The sequence below is a fragment of the Oncorhynchus masou genome, chromosome 18 (assembly GCF_036934945.1).
Source record: "Oncorhynchus masou masou isolate Uvic2021 chromosome 18, UVic_Omas_1.1, whole genome shotgun sequence".
Classification (NCBI taxonomy): domain Eukaryota; kingdom Metazoa; phylum Chordata; class Actinopteri; order Salmoniformes; family Salmonidae; genus Oncorhynchus; species Oncorhynchus masou.
This window is the reverse complement of record NC_088229.1, coordinates 34010459-34023161: the sequence shown is the minus strand read 5'-3', so window position 1 is coordinate 34023161 and position 12703 is coordinate 34010459.

The following is a 12703-nucleotide window of genomic DNA, read 5'->3' as shown; positions in this document are numbered from 1 at the left end:
CTATATTCAAGATGTGCTGACGTTTTGCAGCATTGCAAGTGCCTGGTCAACACACAGTACAACAGTGCAATAAATCAACTCTATATATTAATATGCAGACGATTGAATGTCATAAATCCTATATGAAAGTCAACTTATCCACACGTGGATTGCAATTTCATTCCAATTTGCAATAAATGTCCACTATAACATAAAAATTAGCTGGAGTGAACAAAAAATAATTAGGCCAGTGTTTCCCCTGTTATTGCATAGGTGGGACTGCCCTTACTAATACAGTTTATAATAGAGTTTGGCTTCTGTTGGTTGGTTTGAAAAAATTGACAAGTTTGGTGCCTAATTGTTCTCATCAGCTCATCAACAACATAGTCAAATTGACTGCACATTCAAATAGACCCAAGATAAAATGATGCATCTGGTTTGTCACCTCTAAACAAAAATTCCAACAACACCTTCCTGAAAGCTGCAACTGACCTAGCAGGACTAGTATTTTTTAGACTCACCAAATCTCTTATTTCAGGGGTAATCAAATCCGTGCCTTTGAGGTCAGCAGTGCTGGTCATTTTAATCAAGTCATTGTAATGTCATTGACTAATCAAAGCCCACTCACCTGGGACCTCATTTATAAATGTTGCGTAGGCACAAAAGAAGGCGTATGCCACTCTCTTGTGACAATCAAATGTGTGGGTATAAAAAGGCATGCAATTACAATGCATAATGACGCACAATGGCTGCTTTGGCACTGTTGGAAGATTTGTCAAATGGAAGAATTCAGAGTGAGCGAATTTTCAGAGACCAGCAAAATTTACTGGCCATTGATGATGAGTGGCTTATGAGCCGGTTCCGATTACCAAGACCTGTTGTATTTGATATCTGTGCTGTAGTGGGCCCAGCTTTACAGAGAAGGACCTGCTCTTCAACTCCCATTTCAACTCCTTGGCAACCTCGTTAATCGCATCGATGGTTCGTTTGCAGGACTGCATCTGTGAGGACACTGCTGCTGGAGGGTTGTGACGCACGAGGTGCAGTGGAGACAGGGGGCTGGGCGACTCAGCTCCTGCTCAGCTGCAGCACCACCGACCCCGCTGGAACACACAGTGACTAAAAACAATAGAAAATGTCACCATTGTTTGTGTAAATAAATGTTTAAATACAACTTGAATGCATTTGGTTTACTCTTCAAACGAGGGAATACTAATTACATACCTGGATCATCTGGTGTGTCTTGCATGTCTGTTTCCCCTTCCACCTCTGTCACTACTCAGGAGGGATTCCCCTATAATACTGGCAAGGGGGTTGAGCTACGGTGTCCCTGTCCCCCGCCTGTGGCACAAACACCTTGTCTGTGTAAGGCTATGCGCCTTATGGCCTCCGCTTTTATGTTGGACCACTTTTTTTTCTGAGAGGGTCCGACCTTCTGAGCCAGCAGCAGTAACAGCGTCCGCCACATGCTGCCACGAACGCCTTGTTGGCATTTGTAATGCCCACACTGTGTCCACCAAACAATAAATTTTGTCTTGCTTCAACTTCCCCTACAACAACTTTTATTTCACACTGGGTGAAATTATTTTTTTTTACCTTTCTGTCGGGATTTGCCATCATTGTCGTCATGCAGTCAAGTATGGATGAATATTAATTAAGGGCATTTCACTATTTATAGGCAACTATGGGCGTTAAAAGGGTGGAACAAGACGCTCGCTCACGTGCGCCAAATTTAGAGTTGATTGTGATTTATACATCGGACTTACGTGCACACTGTGTTATAAATCAGAATATTTTTACATAAGCACTTTCTGTGTTTCGTCCTTACGCCACCTTTTGACGTGAATCCTCCACACAGTTTCATAAATGAGGCCCCTGGTGTCCCAGGTCTAAATCGGTCCAGGTCCCAGATTCGAGGGAAGGATGAAAACCAGCAGTTCTGCAGACACTGATTAGACATGCATTAGCTTCATTCTCCACCTGAGTGCACTATGTCCCAATGTATAGAAGAAGATTGACATCACTTTCTCCGTCTGACAGCATCTGATGCTGCAGACTACATCTGTCAAAGAATACCTTGCTTTGTTTGATAATATATACTTATGTGGCTCATTATACAGTTGCAGATAGTAGAAAATAGTAGTAAATGTTATAATAAGTAAAAGTGGTTAACATTTGGAGGCTTGTTGAATCGGTTGTATCCTAGATAGGTCTACACTTACATTGACCTTGTTTTCTTCACAAACGTATATTGTGTCAAGTAGTCTACAATCAAACACTGGATAACTTATGAGTGTTTATTTACATGTTTTATTTTGTAAACATGCAATATTTTTAGCAGTACCGTATGTTCCTTTGGTGGATTCATTTTCATAGTTTACAGACAGAAAAGAAAGGAACAAACACAGCAGACCAATTTAACCCACAATGGCTGTTTGGGGAATGTCTTTATTGCGTCCAACACTTACCAGACCTGTTTTCTCAACAATTGTCAATTGAGCCACAAGCTGCCTTGCATTAATCCAGCACCTACAGTACACTGATAGAGCAGCTGTTCTTATGGCATATCTCCCGCTTTCATATTCATGTCAACATACAGAACATTCTTTGAGGGCTATATGAATACCTGCACATGTGAGACCGTCATATCGTTGGAGACGCTTTTTATCATGTGATCAATGAGGAGGCGGGGTTCTTTTCATGTTGACGGGTCAGTTGGTTATCCACAGGGGGTTGTTCCGATATCAAAACTCTGTTGGCCAAACTAGACATTGTGATGGTAGTACGAGGCCGCGACTGGAGCTGCTGCTGCTCTCACACACTTGACTGTAAACTGGGCTCAAGAGCCTGACCTCCCCACCTTTGCAATGTAAGCAAAAGTAGCCTGTGGTGCATGAGGTGCATGAGGTGCATGTGCCGGTTGACTAAAGGGGATTCCATGGAGAAGAAAGATATAAAAAAGATATAAACTATGTCACAATTGTAAACTCTGTAAGTATATTTGTTGTACATCAATCGATTATTGTAACTTAATTAAAAAAGCATCAGAATAATACATAATCATTTTTTTTAAAGCAAGAAAAAAAGCTATACTTTCATATAAAAGTCTCACATTGTGCAATTGGACTCAACCTCCCTTGACTTGTCAAGTTGAGTTACAGGGATCATGTGTGTCAAATGTTGCCACCACATGTCGAGACGAGTGCATGCATGCCATCTTTTGTGACTTCTAAGAAACGGGTTTAACCATATGATAAATGTCAGTGGCCCTCTGCCAAGATGAGAACTACTTTTACACACTACTACTTTAAGGTTAACACACTACTTAATCCTTCTTCTACACCAGTAAGAGGGCAGGACCCAATATATACTGACCCGAAAGCAAAGTTCACCCAATTTAAAGGTGCAATATGTAACTTTTTGGGCGACACGACCAAACTCACATTCTTTTTGAAAGCAAGTCTAAGAAGCTGTAGATTTGTTTTTTTGTGCGCTATTGCTATGCTTCATTTCTTCCATTTCGTTTTTGTGTCTTTAACTTTCGATTTTGTACACCAGCTCTAAACAGCTGAAAATATTTTCGGTTATGGAAAACATATTTCACTGCGGTTTAGATGGTACAATGATTCTCTACACAATGACTGCTTGTTATGTCACAAACTGAAATTAGGTGAACTATTACAATTTTAGCAACCAGGAAATTGCACCTTTCAAATAGGCTACTCTCACAGATCTTGAGGCTGAATATGACTTACTAGGACTTTATGGGGCAAAGGATGATCTAAGAAACGGAACTGTTGTTGGAGAAATCAGTAAAACTGGGATGAAACATGCCACTGATTTCAATGCATGGGGGAGTATCCTGTCGAGGCAGATACAGGCTTGTGGCAATGACACATGCACCAAACTGTAGCCACAGAAGTGTGGGGGGCCGAGGGCCTACAATGCCACTGTGTATCAGAGCCCCATCAATGTACAGTGTTTTGGCCAAACAATAGGCGTCTCTTACAGACACTGAGTGTCACACGACGGCGATCCATGTTCCCAGCTGCCAGGCACAAAACCATGCCTCTCATGACAGTACAGTCATGTCACTAGAACATAAAAACACTTCTATATATCCCAGCCCACCAGATGTGCAGCCAAAGGACGCTCCCACACGAACGTGCACAAAGACATGTACGTGCACAAAATCACACACACTTATACAAACACACATACCACCTGTCCTGGAATCCTATTTTGATGGTAGAAAAGCGAGGTGTTGTCTGGAGTGGAGGTTGGCTCACCTTTTAATTTTTTTAAAGTCGCAGACACCCCGGCATATTGTATCATAAATTGGGATTAAGTCTCTTAACTTCCATGGTCCTAGTTCCCTTAAAACAACAAATTTACATGTACTGTACATACACACCACAAGCAGTGCTCTGCCTGTCACGTCTCCCATACACACAGACACACGTGCATGCGCGCCCATGCACAAACACACACACCCTCTGCCCCAGCTGTCTGCTGCACTCAAGGCCTATGGGCTGACATTCTCTCCATTACATCAGGATCTCATGTACTTTCACATTCAGGCATGTGTCACTCCCTCTCATGTGCACACGCTGGCCCATCAAGCCCACGACACAGCAGGCCAGGTATTCATGCCAACTCCATGTGGAGGATATGGGCATACTAGCCACATGCATGGAAAAATGCACATATTCTTGACATGGATGACCTGCTGACACAGGGAAATATGTGCCCACTTAAGATTGTAATGTACATTGGTCCAAAAGATGGTCGGGAAATATTCTGTTGTTTTTTGTCATGTAAAATAGATAGTATTGTCTGCTGGGACTTTTAACGTGAAATTATTAAGTAAACATCAATTAATTATTGTATATTTTAAATACACATACACAATGTCATACACAAGTAGACCAGTATACAATTACTTTATTAATGTATGTGCCATGTTTTCCTTCATAGTTTCCCTCAAACTCAATTTCCCCCAAATCAACGAACATCCTTCGTTTTGAAGAATCAATGGATATAACTTTCGATATGCTCCTTTCGTTATCTGCCTCAGTGAAAATCGATTCATACAAATTATTAATACATTTTTGTATATTTGAAGTACACAAATACAACAATATACACTGAACAAAAAATATGAACGCAACATGTAAAGTGTTGGTCCCATGTTTCATGAGCTGTAAAAAAAGTTCCCAGAAAGGTTCTATACGCACAAAAAGCTTATTTATCTCAAATGTTGTGCACAAATTTCTTTACATCCCTGTTAGTGAGCATTTCTTCTTTGCCGTTATAATCCATCCACCTGACAGTTGTGGCATATCAATAATATGATCATTGGGAACAATAAAAGCCCACGCTTAAACGTGCAGTTTCATTACACAACACGATGCCACAAGTTGAGGGAGTGTGCAGTTGGGATGTTGACTGCAGGAATGTCCATCAGAGCTGTTGTCAGAGAATTTTATGTTAATTTCTCTACCATATGCCACCTCCAACATCGTTTTAGAGAATTTGCAAACCACATGTATGAAGTCGTGTGGGCAAGTGGTTTGCTGATGTCAACGTTGTGAACAGAGTGCCCCATGGTGGTGGTGGGTTTATGTTGTGGGCAGGCATAAACTACCGACAATGAACACAATTGCATTTTATTGATGGCAATTTGAATGTACAAAAATACCGTAGTGAGATCCTGAGGGCATTGTAAGACCCATTTTTTAAAGTTATCTTTGACCAACAGATGCATATCTGTATTCCCAGTCATGTGAAATCCATAGATTAGGGCCTAATTAATTAATTTAAATTGACTGATTTCCTCACATGAACATGTTCAGTATACATAACGAGTACTGTAACAAGTAGTTATGTTATAAAATGTATTTTTTTTATTTTTAGGATGAACATTTGAATAAATGTTTTACAATACACAATACACACAATATACCAGACGATCACACCACAGATATCAGCAATCATGACAATACAAACAAAAGCTACAACCTTTATCGAAACAATAGAAGTATTTACATACTGTCAAGAGTTTAGATCATAATTAACAGTGTGCACAGTTATATTCGTACAGGGAGGAGTTAACAATACAATATTATCATGTTAACTTAGGGGTGGCAGGGTAGCCTAGTGGTTAGAGTGTTGGACTAGTAACCGGAAGGTTGCAAGTTCAAACCCCCAAGCTGACAAGGTACAAATCTGTTGTTCTGCCCCTGAACAGGCAGTTAACCCATTGTTCCTAGGCTGTCATTGAAAATAAGAATTTGTTCTTAACGGACTTACCTGGTTAAATAAAAAATATATCAAAGACAATGTCCTCCCCTCTTCCTTAGCAAGTAGGTAAATTATTTAGCATTAAGATCTGTTAGAGCTTGGCATTTTCCATCCCTCTTTTCAACCGTGGAGGCCCAATCTTTGTTTATCACAGCCACTGATCGCTCTAGACTGGCAATATCTTGAAAATATGATAACTACAATTGTGGTGAGAGGAGTGTGTACCCTGTCTACCTTCCTAGTTTACCTCAAACTCCATCCTGGCCTCAGAGCAATACGAAATATACTTTACATATTTCTGAGCACCTCCAAGACGTATGACACCTACTAAAGGTCTAGTTACTCGAGACAGAAACTAAAGTATTCTAAACCTAACCCAATTCACCTAACCTGCTACGTAAATTCACCTAACATTTGTTGTTTTAGTTCTCCTAACCTTTGTTTTTAGTTCCCCTAACCACCAACATAAATGATCCTCGTAATTCTTCTTTATTATTATTACCTGTTATTACCTGTCTCCTCCCCATCATCTACACTGATTGAAGTGGATTTAACATGTGACAAAAATAAGGGATTATAGCTTTCACTTGGATTCATCTAATCAGTCTATGTCATGGAAAGACCTGGTGACCTTATTGTTTTGTATACTCAGCGTATATGCCACTTAGCAGAAGCTTTTATTCAAAGCGACTTAGTCATGCATACAAACATTTTTCCTATGGGTAGTCTCGGGAAACCTATTATCCTGTTGTTGCAAGCACCATGCCCTACTAACTAAGCTACAGAGGACCACCTAACCCCTGTGCAGTAGATGCTGGGCAAGGTAGGTTGTTTTGTAGCACAAACACACTTTTATAAATAAACTCAGCAAAAAAAGAAATGTCCTCTCACTGTCAACTACGTTTATTTTCAGCAAACTTAACATGTGTAAATATTTGTATGAACATAAGATTCAACAACTGAGACATAACCTGAATAAGTTCCACAGACATGTGACTAACAGAAATGGAATAGTGTGTCCCTGAACAAAGGGAGGGTCAAAATGGAAAGTAACAGTCAGTATCTGGTGTGGCCACCAGATGCATTAAGTAATGCAGTGCATCTCCTCCTCATGGACTGCACCAGATTTGCTGTGAGATGTTACCCCATTCTTCCACCAAGGCACCTGCAAGTTCCCAGACATTTCTGGGTGGAATGGCCCAAGCCCTCCCTCCAATCCAACAGGTCCCAGACGTGCTCAATGGGATTGAGATCCGGGCTCTTCGCTGGCCATGGTAGAACACTGACATTCCTGTCTTGCTGGGAATCACGCACAGAACGAGCAGTATGGTTGGTGGCATTGTCATGCTGGAGGGTCATGTCAGGATGAGCCTGCAGAAAGGGTACCACATGAGGGAGGAGGATGTCTTCCCTGTAACGCACAGTGTTGATTGCCTGCAATGACATCAAGCTTAGTCCGATGATGCGGTGACACACCGCCCCAGACCATGACGGACCCTCAACCTTCAAATCGATTCCGCTCCAGAGTACAGGCCTCGGTGTAACGCTCATTCCTTCGACGATAAACGCAAATACAACCATCCCCCCTGGTGAGACAAAACCCCAACTCATCAGTGAAGAGCACTTTTTGCCAGTCCTGTCTGGTCCAGCGATGGTGGGTTGGTGCCCATAGGCGACGTAGTTGCTGGTGATGTCTGGTGAGGACCTGCCGTACAACAGGCCTACAAGCACTCAGTCCAGCCTCTCTCAGCCTATTGCAGACAGTCTGAGCACTGATGGAGAGATTGTGCGTTCCTGGTGTAACACGGGCAGTTGTTGTTGCCATCCTGTACCTGTCCCACAGGTGTGATGTTCTGATTTACCGATCCTGTGCAGGTGTTGTTACACATGGTCTGCCACTGCGAGGACGATCAGCTGTCCATCCTGTCTCCCTGTAGCGCTGTCTTAGACGTCACACGGTACGGACATTGCAATTTATTGACCCTGGCCACATCTGCAGTCCTCATGCCTCCTTGCAGCATGCCTAAGACATGTTCACGCAGATGAGCAGGGACCCTGGGCATCTTTCTTTTGGTGTTTTTCAGAGTCAGTAGAAAGGCCTCTTTTAGTGTCCTACGTTTTCATAACTGTGACCTTAATTGCCTACCGTCTGTAAGCTGTTAGTGTCTTAATGATCATTCCACAGGTGCATGTTCATTAATTGTTTATGATTCTTTGAACAAGCATGGGAAACAGTGTTTAAACCCTTGACAATCAAGATCTGTGAAGTTATTTAGATTTTTACGAATTATCTTTGAAAGACAGGGTCCTGAAAAAGGGACGTTTCTTTTTTTGCGGAGTTTGTCATACATTTGCATACATACATGTACAAACTTTATTACATTAATGCCAGGATGCAATCCGATCGCGTGTTGTAGCGTGCTTGACATTTAAAGGTAATTTCCGATTGAGCTGACATATGCAGTGTTTACCGTGAATTTCAAACTCTACGAATGTGGGAACGTGCATTGTCAACAACGCCTGGTCAGAATTTAAAAAAAACATAAAAACCCAGGCAGGAGGGCACAAGCACAAAGCTTTATTTCACACATACACACACACAAAGCTCATGTGTGTGCAGATGGACAAGATAGATTTTTTTGTGTGGCTGTCTGTGCCTCTCTGGGCTTCTGCATGAGTGCTGTTTTTGTCTTTGTGTGTGAACTGCACACGTGCGTGCGTGTATTTGTACAGTATGTACCCACGTGTATACAGTGCATTCGGGAAAGTATTCACACCACTTGACTTTCTCCACATTTTGTTACGTTACAGCCACCATACCCCATAATAACAAAGTGAAAACAGGTTGAGACAAATGTATTAAAAATAGAAAACAGAAATACCTTATTTACATAAGATTCAGACACTTTGATATGAGACTCAAAATTGAACTCAGGTGCATCTTGTTTCCATTGATTATCCTTGAGATGTTTCTTCAACTTGATTGGAGTCCATTCAATTGATTGGACATGATTTGGAAAGGCACACACCTGTCTATATAAGGTCTCACAGTTGAGAGTGCATGTCAGAGCAAAACCCAAGCCGTGTGTTCAAAGGAATTGTCTGTAGAGCTCTGGATTGTGTTAAGGCACAGATCTGGGGAAGGGTACTAAAAAATGTCTGCAGCATTGAAGGTCCCCGAGAACTCAGTGGCCTCCATCATTCTTAAATGAGTTTGGAACCACCAAGACTCTTCCTAGAGCTGGGCGCCCGGCTAAACTGAGAAATCGGTGGAGAAGGGCCTTGGTCAGGGAGGTGACCAAGAACCCGATAGTCACTCTGACAAAGCTCCAGAGTTCCTCTGTGGAGATGGGAGAAACTTCCAGAAGGACAACCATCTCTGCAGCACTCCAACAATCAGGCTTTTATGGTAGAGTGACCAGACGGAAGCCACTCCTCAGTAAAAGGCACATGACAGCCTGCTTGGAGTTTGCTAATGTCTAATATAATATCTAATTGAACTCTTTGACCTGAATGCCAAGCGTCATGTCTGGAGGAAACCTCGAACCATCCCTACGATGAAGCATGGTGGTGGCAGCATCATGCTGTGGGGATGTTTTTCAGCGGCATTGACTGGAAGACTAGTCAGGATCAAGGGAAATATGATCAAAGCTAAGTACAGAGAGATCCTTGATGAAAACCTGCTCCAGCGCGCTCAGGACCTCAGATGGGGGAGAAGGTTCACCTACAAAAGGACAACGATCCTAAGCACACAGCCAAGACAACGCAGGAGTGGCAAGTCTCTGAATGTTCTTGAGCGGCCGAGGCAAGTCCTGGACTAGAACCCAACCTAACATCTCGGGAGAGACCTGAAAATAGCTGTGCAGCAACGCTCCCCATCCAACCTAACAAAGCTTGAGAGGATCTGCAGAGAAGAATGGGAGAAACTCCCCAAATACAGGTGTGCCAAGCTTGCAGCATCATACCCAAGAAGACTTGAGGCTGTAATCACTGCCAAAGTAAAGGGTCTGAATACTTATGTAATATATTTATATTTCAGTTTATTCTTATTTTTTTACATATAATTTATACAAATCTGTTTTTGCTTTGTCATTGATGAGGGAATTGTATTATTAATTTTCAATTTTAGAATTAGCCTGTAACGTAACAAAATGTGGAAAAGTCAAGAGGTCTGAATCATTTCCGAATGCATTGTATGAGAGTGAAGTGTTTGTCTCTGTACAATATAATGTATACAGTTGTGGTGTACATCTGCATTGGATATGTCTGTATGTGTATGTGAGTATGTGAGTCAAATCAAATCAAATTTTATTTGTCACATACACATGGTTAGCAGATGTTAATGCGAGTGTAGTGAAATGCTTGTGCTTCCAGTTCCGACAATGCAGTAATAGCCAACAAGTAATCTAACTAACAATTCCAAAACTAATTTTCTATACACAGTGTAAGGGGATAAAGAATATGTACATAAAGATATGAATGAGTGATGGTGCAGAGCAGCATAGGCAAGATACAGTAGATGGTATCGAGTACAGTATATACATATGAGATGAGTATGTAAACAAAGTGGCATAGTTAAAGTGGCTAGTGATGCATGTATTACATAAGGATGCAGTATATGATAGAGTACAGTATATACATATACATATGAGATGAATAATGTAGGGTATGTAAACATTAAATTAGGTAGCATTGTTTAAAGTGGCGAGTGATATATTTTACATCCTTTCCCATCAATTCCCATTATTGAAGTGGCTGGAGTTGAGTCAGTGTGTTGGCAGCAGCCACTCAATGTTAGTGGTTGCTGTTTAACAGTCTGATGGCCTTGAGATAGAAGCTGTTTTTCAGTCTCTCGGTCCCAGCTTTGATGCACCTGTACTGACCTCGCCTTCTGGATGATAGCAGGGTGAACAGGCAGTGGCTCGGGTGGGTGTTGTCCTTGATGATCTTTATGGCCTTCCTGTAACATCGGGTGGTGTAGGTGTCCTGGAGGGCAGGTAGTTTGCCCCCGGTGATACGTTGTGCAGACCTCACTACCCTCTGGAGAGCCTTACGGTTGTGGGCGGAGCAGTTGCCGTATCAGGCGGTGATACAGCCCGCCAGGATGCTCTCGATTGTGCATCTGTAGAAGTTTGTGAGTGCTTTTGGCGACAAGCCGAATTTCTTCAGCCTCCTGAGGTTGAAGAGGCGCTGCTGCGCCTTCTTCACGATGCTGTCTGTGTGAGTGGACCAATTCAGTTTGTCTGTGATGTGTATGCCGAGGAACTTAAAACTTACTACCCTCTCCACTACTGTTCCATCGATGTGGATAGGGGGGGGTGTTCCCTCTGCTGTTTCCTGAAGTCCACAATCATCTCCTTAGTTTTGTTGACGTTGAGTGTGAGGTTATTGTCCTGACACCACACTCCGAGGGCCCTCACCTCCTCCCTGTAGGCCGTCTCGTCGTTGTTGGTAATCAAGCCTACCACTGTTGTGTCGTCCGCAAACTTGATGATTGAGTTGGAGGCGTGCGTTGCCGCGCAGTCGTGGGTGAACAGGGTGTACAGGAGAGGGCTCAGAACGCACCCTTGTGGGGCCCCAGTGTTGAGGATCAGCGGGGTGGAGATGTTGTTGCCTACCCTCACCACCTGGGGGCGGCCCGTCAGGAAGTCCAGTACCCAGTTGCACAGGGCGGGGTCGAGACCCAGGGTCTCGAGCTTGATGACGAGCTTGGAGGGTACTATGGTGTTAAATGTCGTTTAGCTCAGTTACCTTAGCTTTCTTGGGAACAGGAACAATGGTGGCCCTCTTGAAGCATGTGGGAACAGCAGACTGGTATAGGGATTGATTGAATATGTCCGTAAACACACCAGCCAGCTGGTCTGCGCATGCCCTGAGGGCGCGGCTGGGGATGCCGTCTGGGCCTGCAGCCTTGCGAGGGTTAACACGTTTAAATGTTTTACTCACCTCGGCTGCAGTGAAGGAGAGACCGCATGTTTCCGTTGCAGGCCGTGTCAGTGGCACTGTGTTGTCCTCAAAGCGGGCAAAAAAGTTATTTAGTCTGCCTGGGAGCAAGACATCCTGGTCCGTGACTGAGCTGAGTGTATGCATCAACATGAGGCCAGTCCAGGAAGTGACTCCACCCTGGAGCAATGTACAGAATTTGACGTAGCACCTCCTGTGGGTCGTGGGGGGAAGCCCATTTAGGCTACATGTGTACTGGCAGGAGAGCAGAGCTGGTGAGCTTCACAACAGCCCATAGCTTCTCCATCTTCTTCCTCTGAAAAGACTCCATTGTTCCCAGTGTGGAGAGAGAGAGAGCAGAGCTAAAGGGGGCTGAAGCTGGCAGACTGGGGCAGTGGGCGTTGGGACGCTGCCTAAAACCACATGGAGGAGAGAGCAAGACAGGCCAGCTCTGTGTGCTTCACAGCTCACTGTTGGA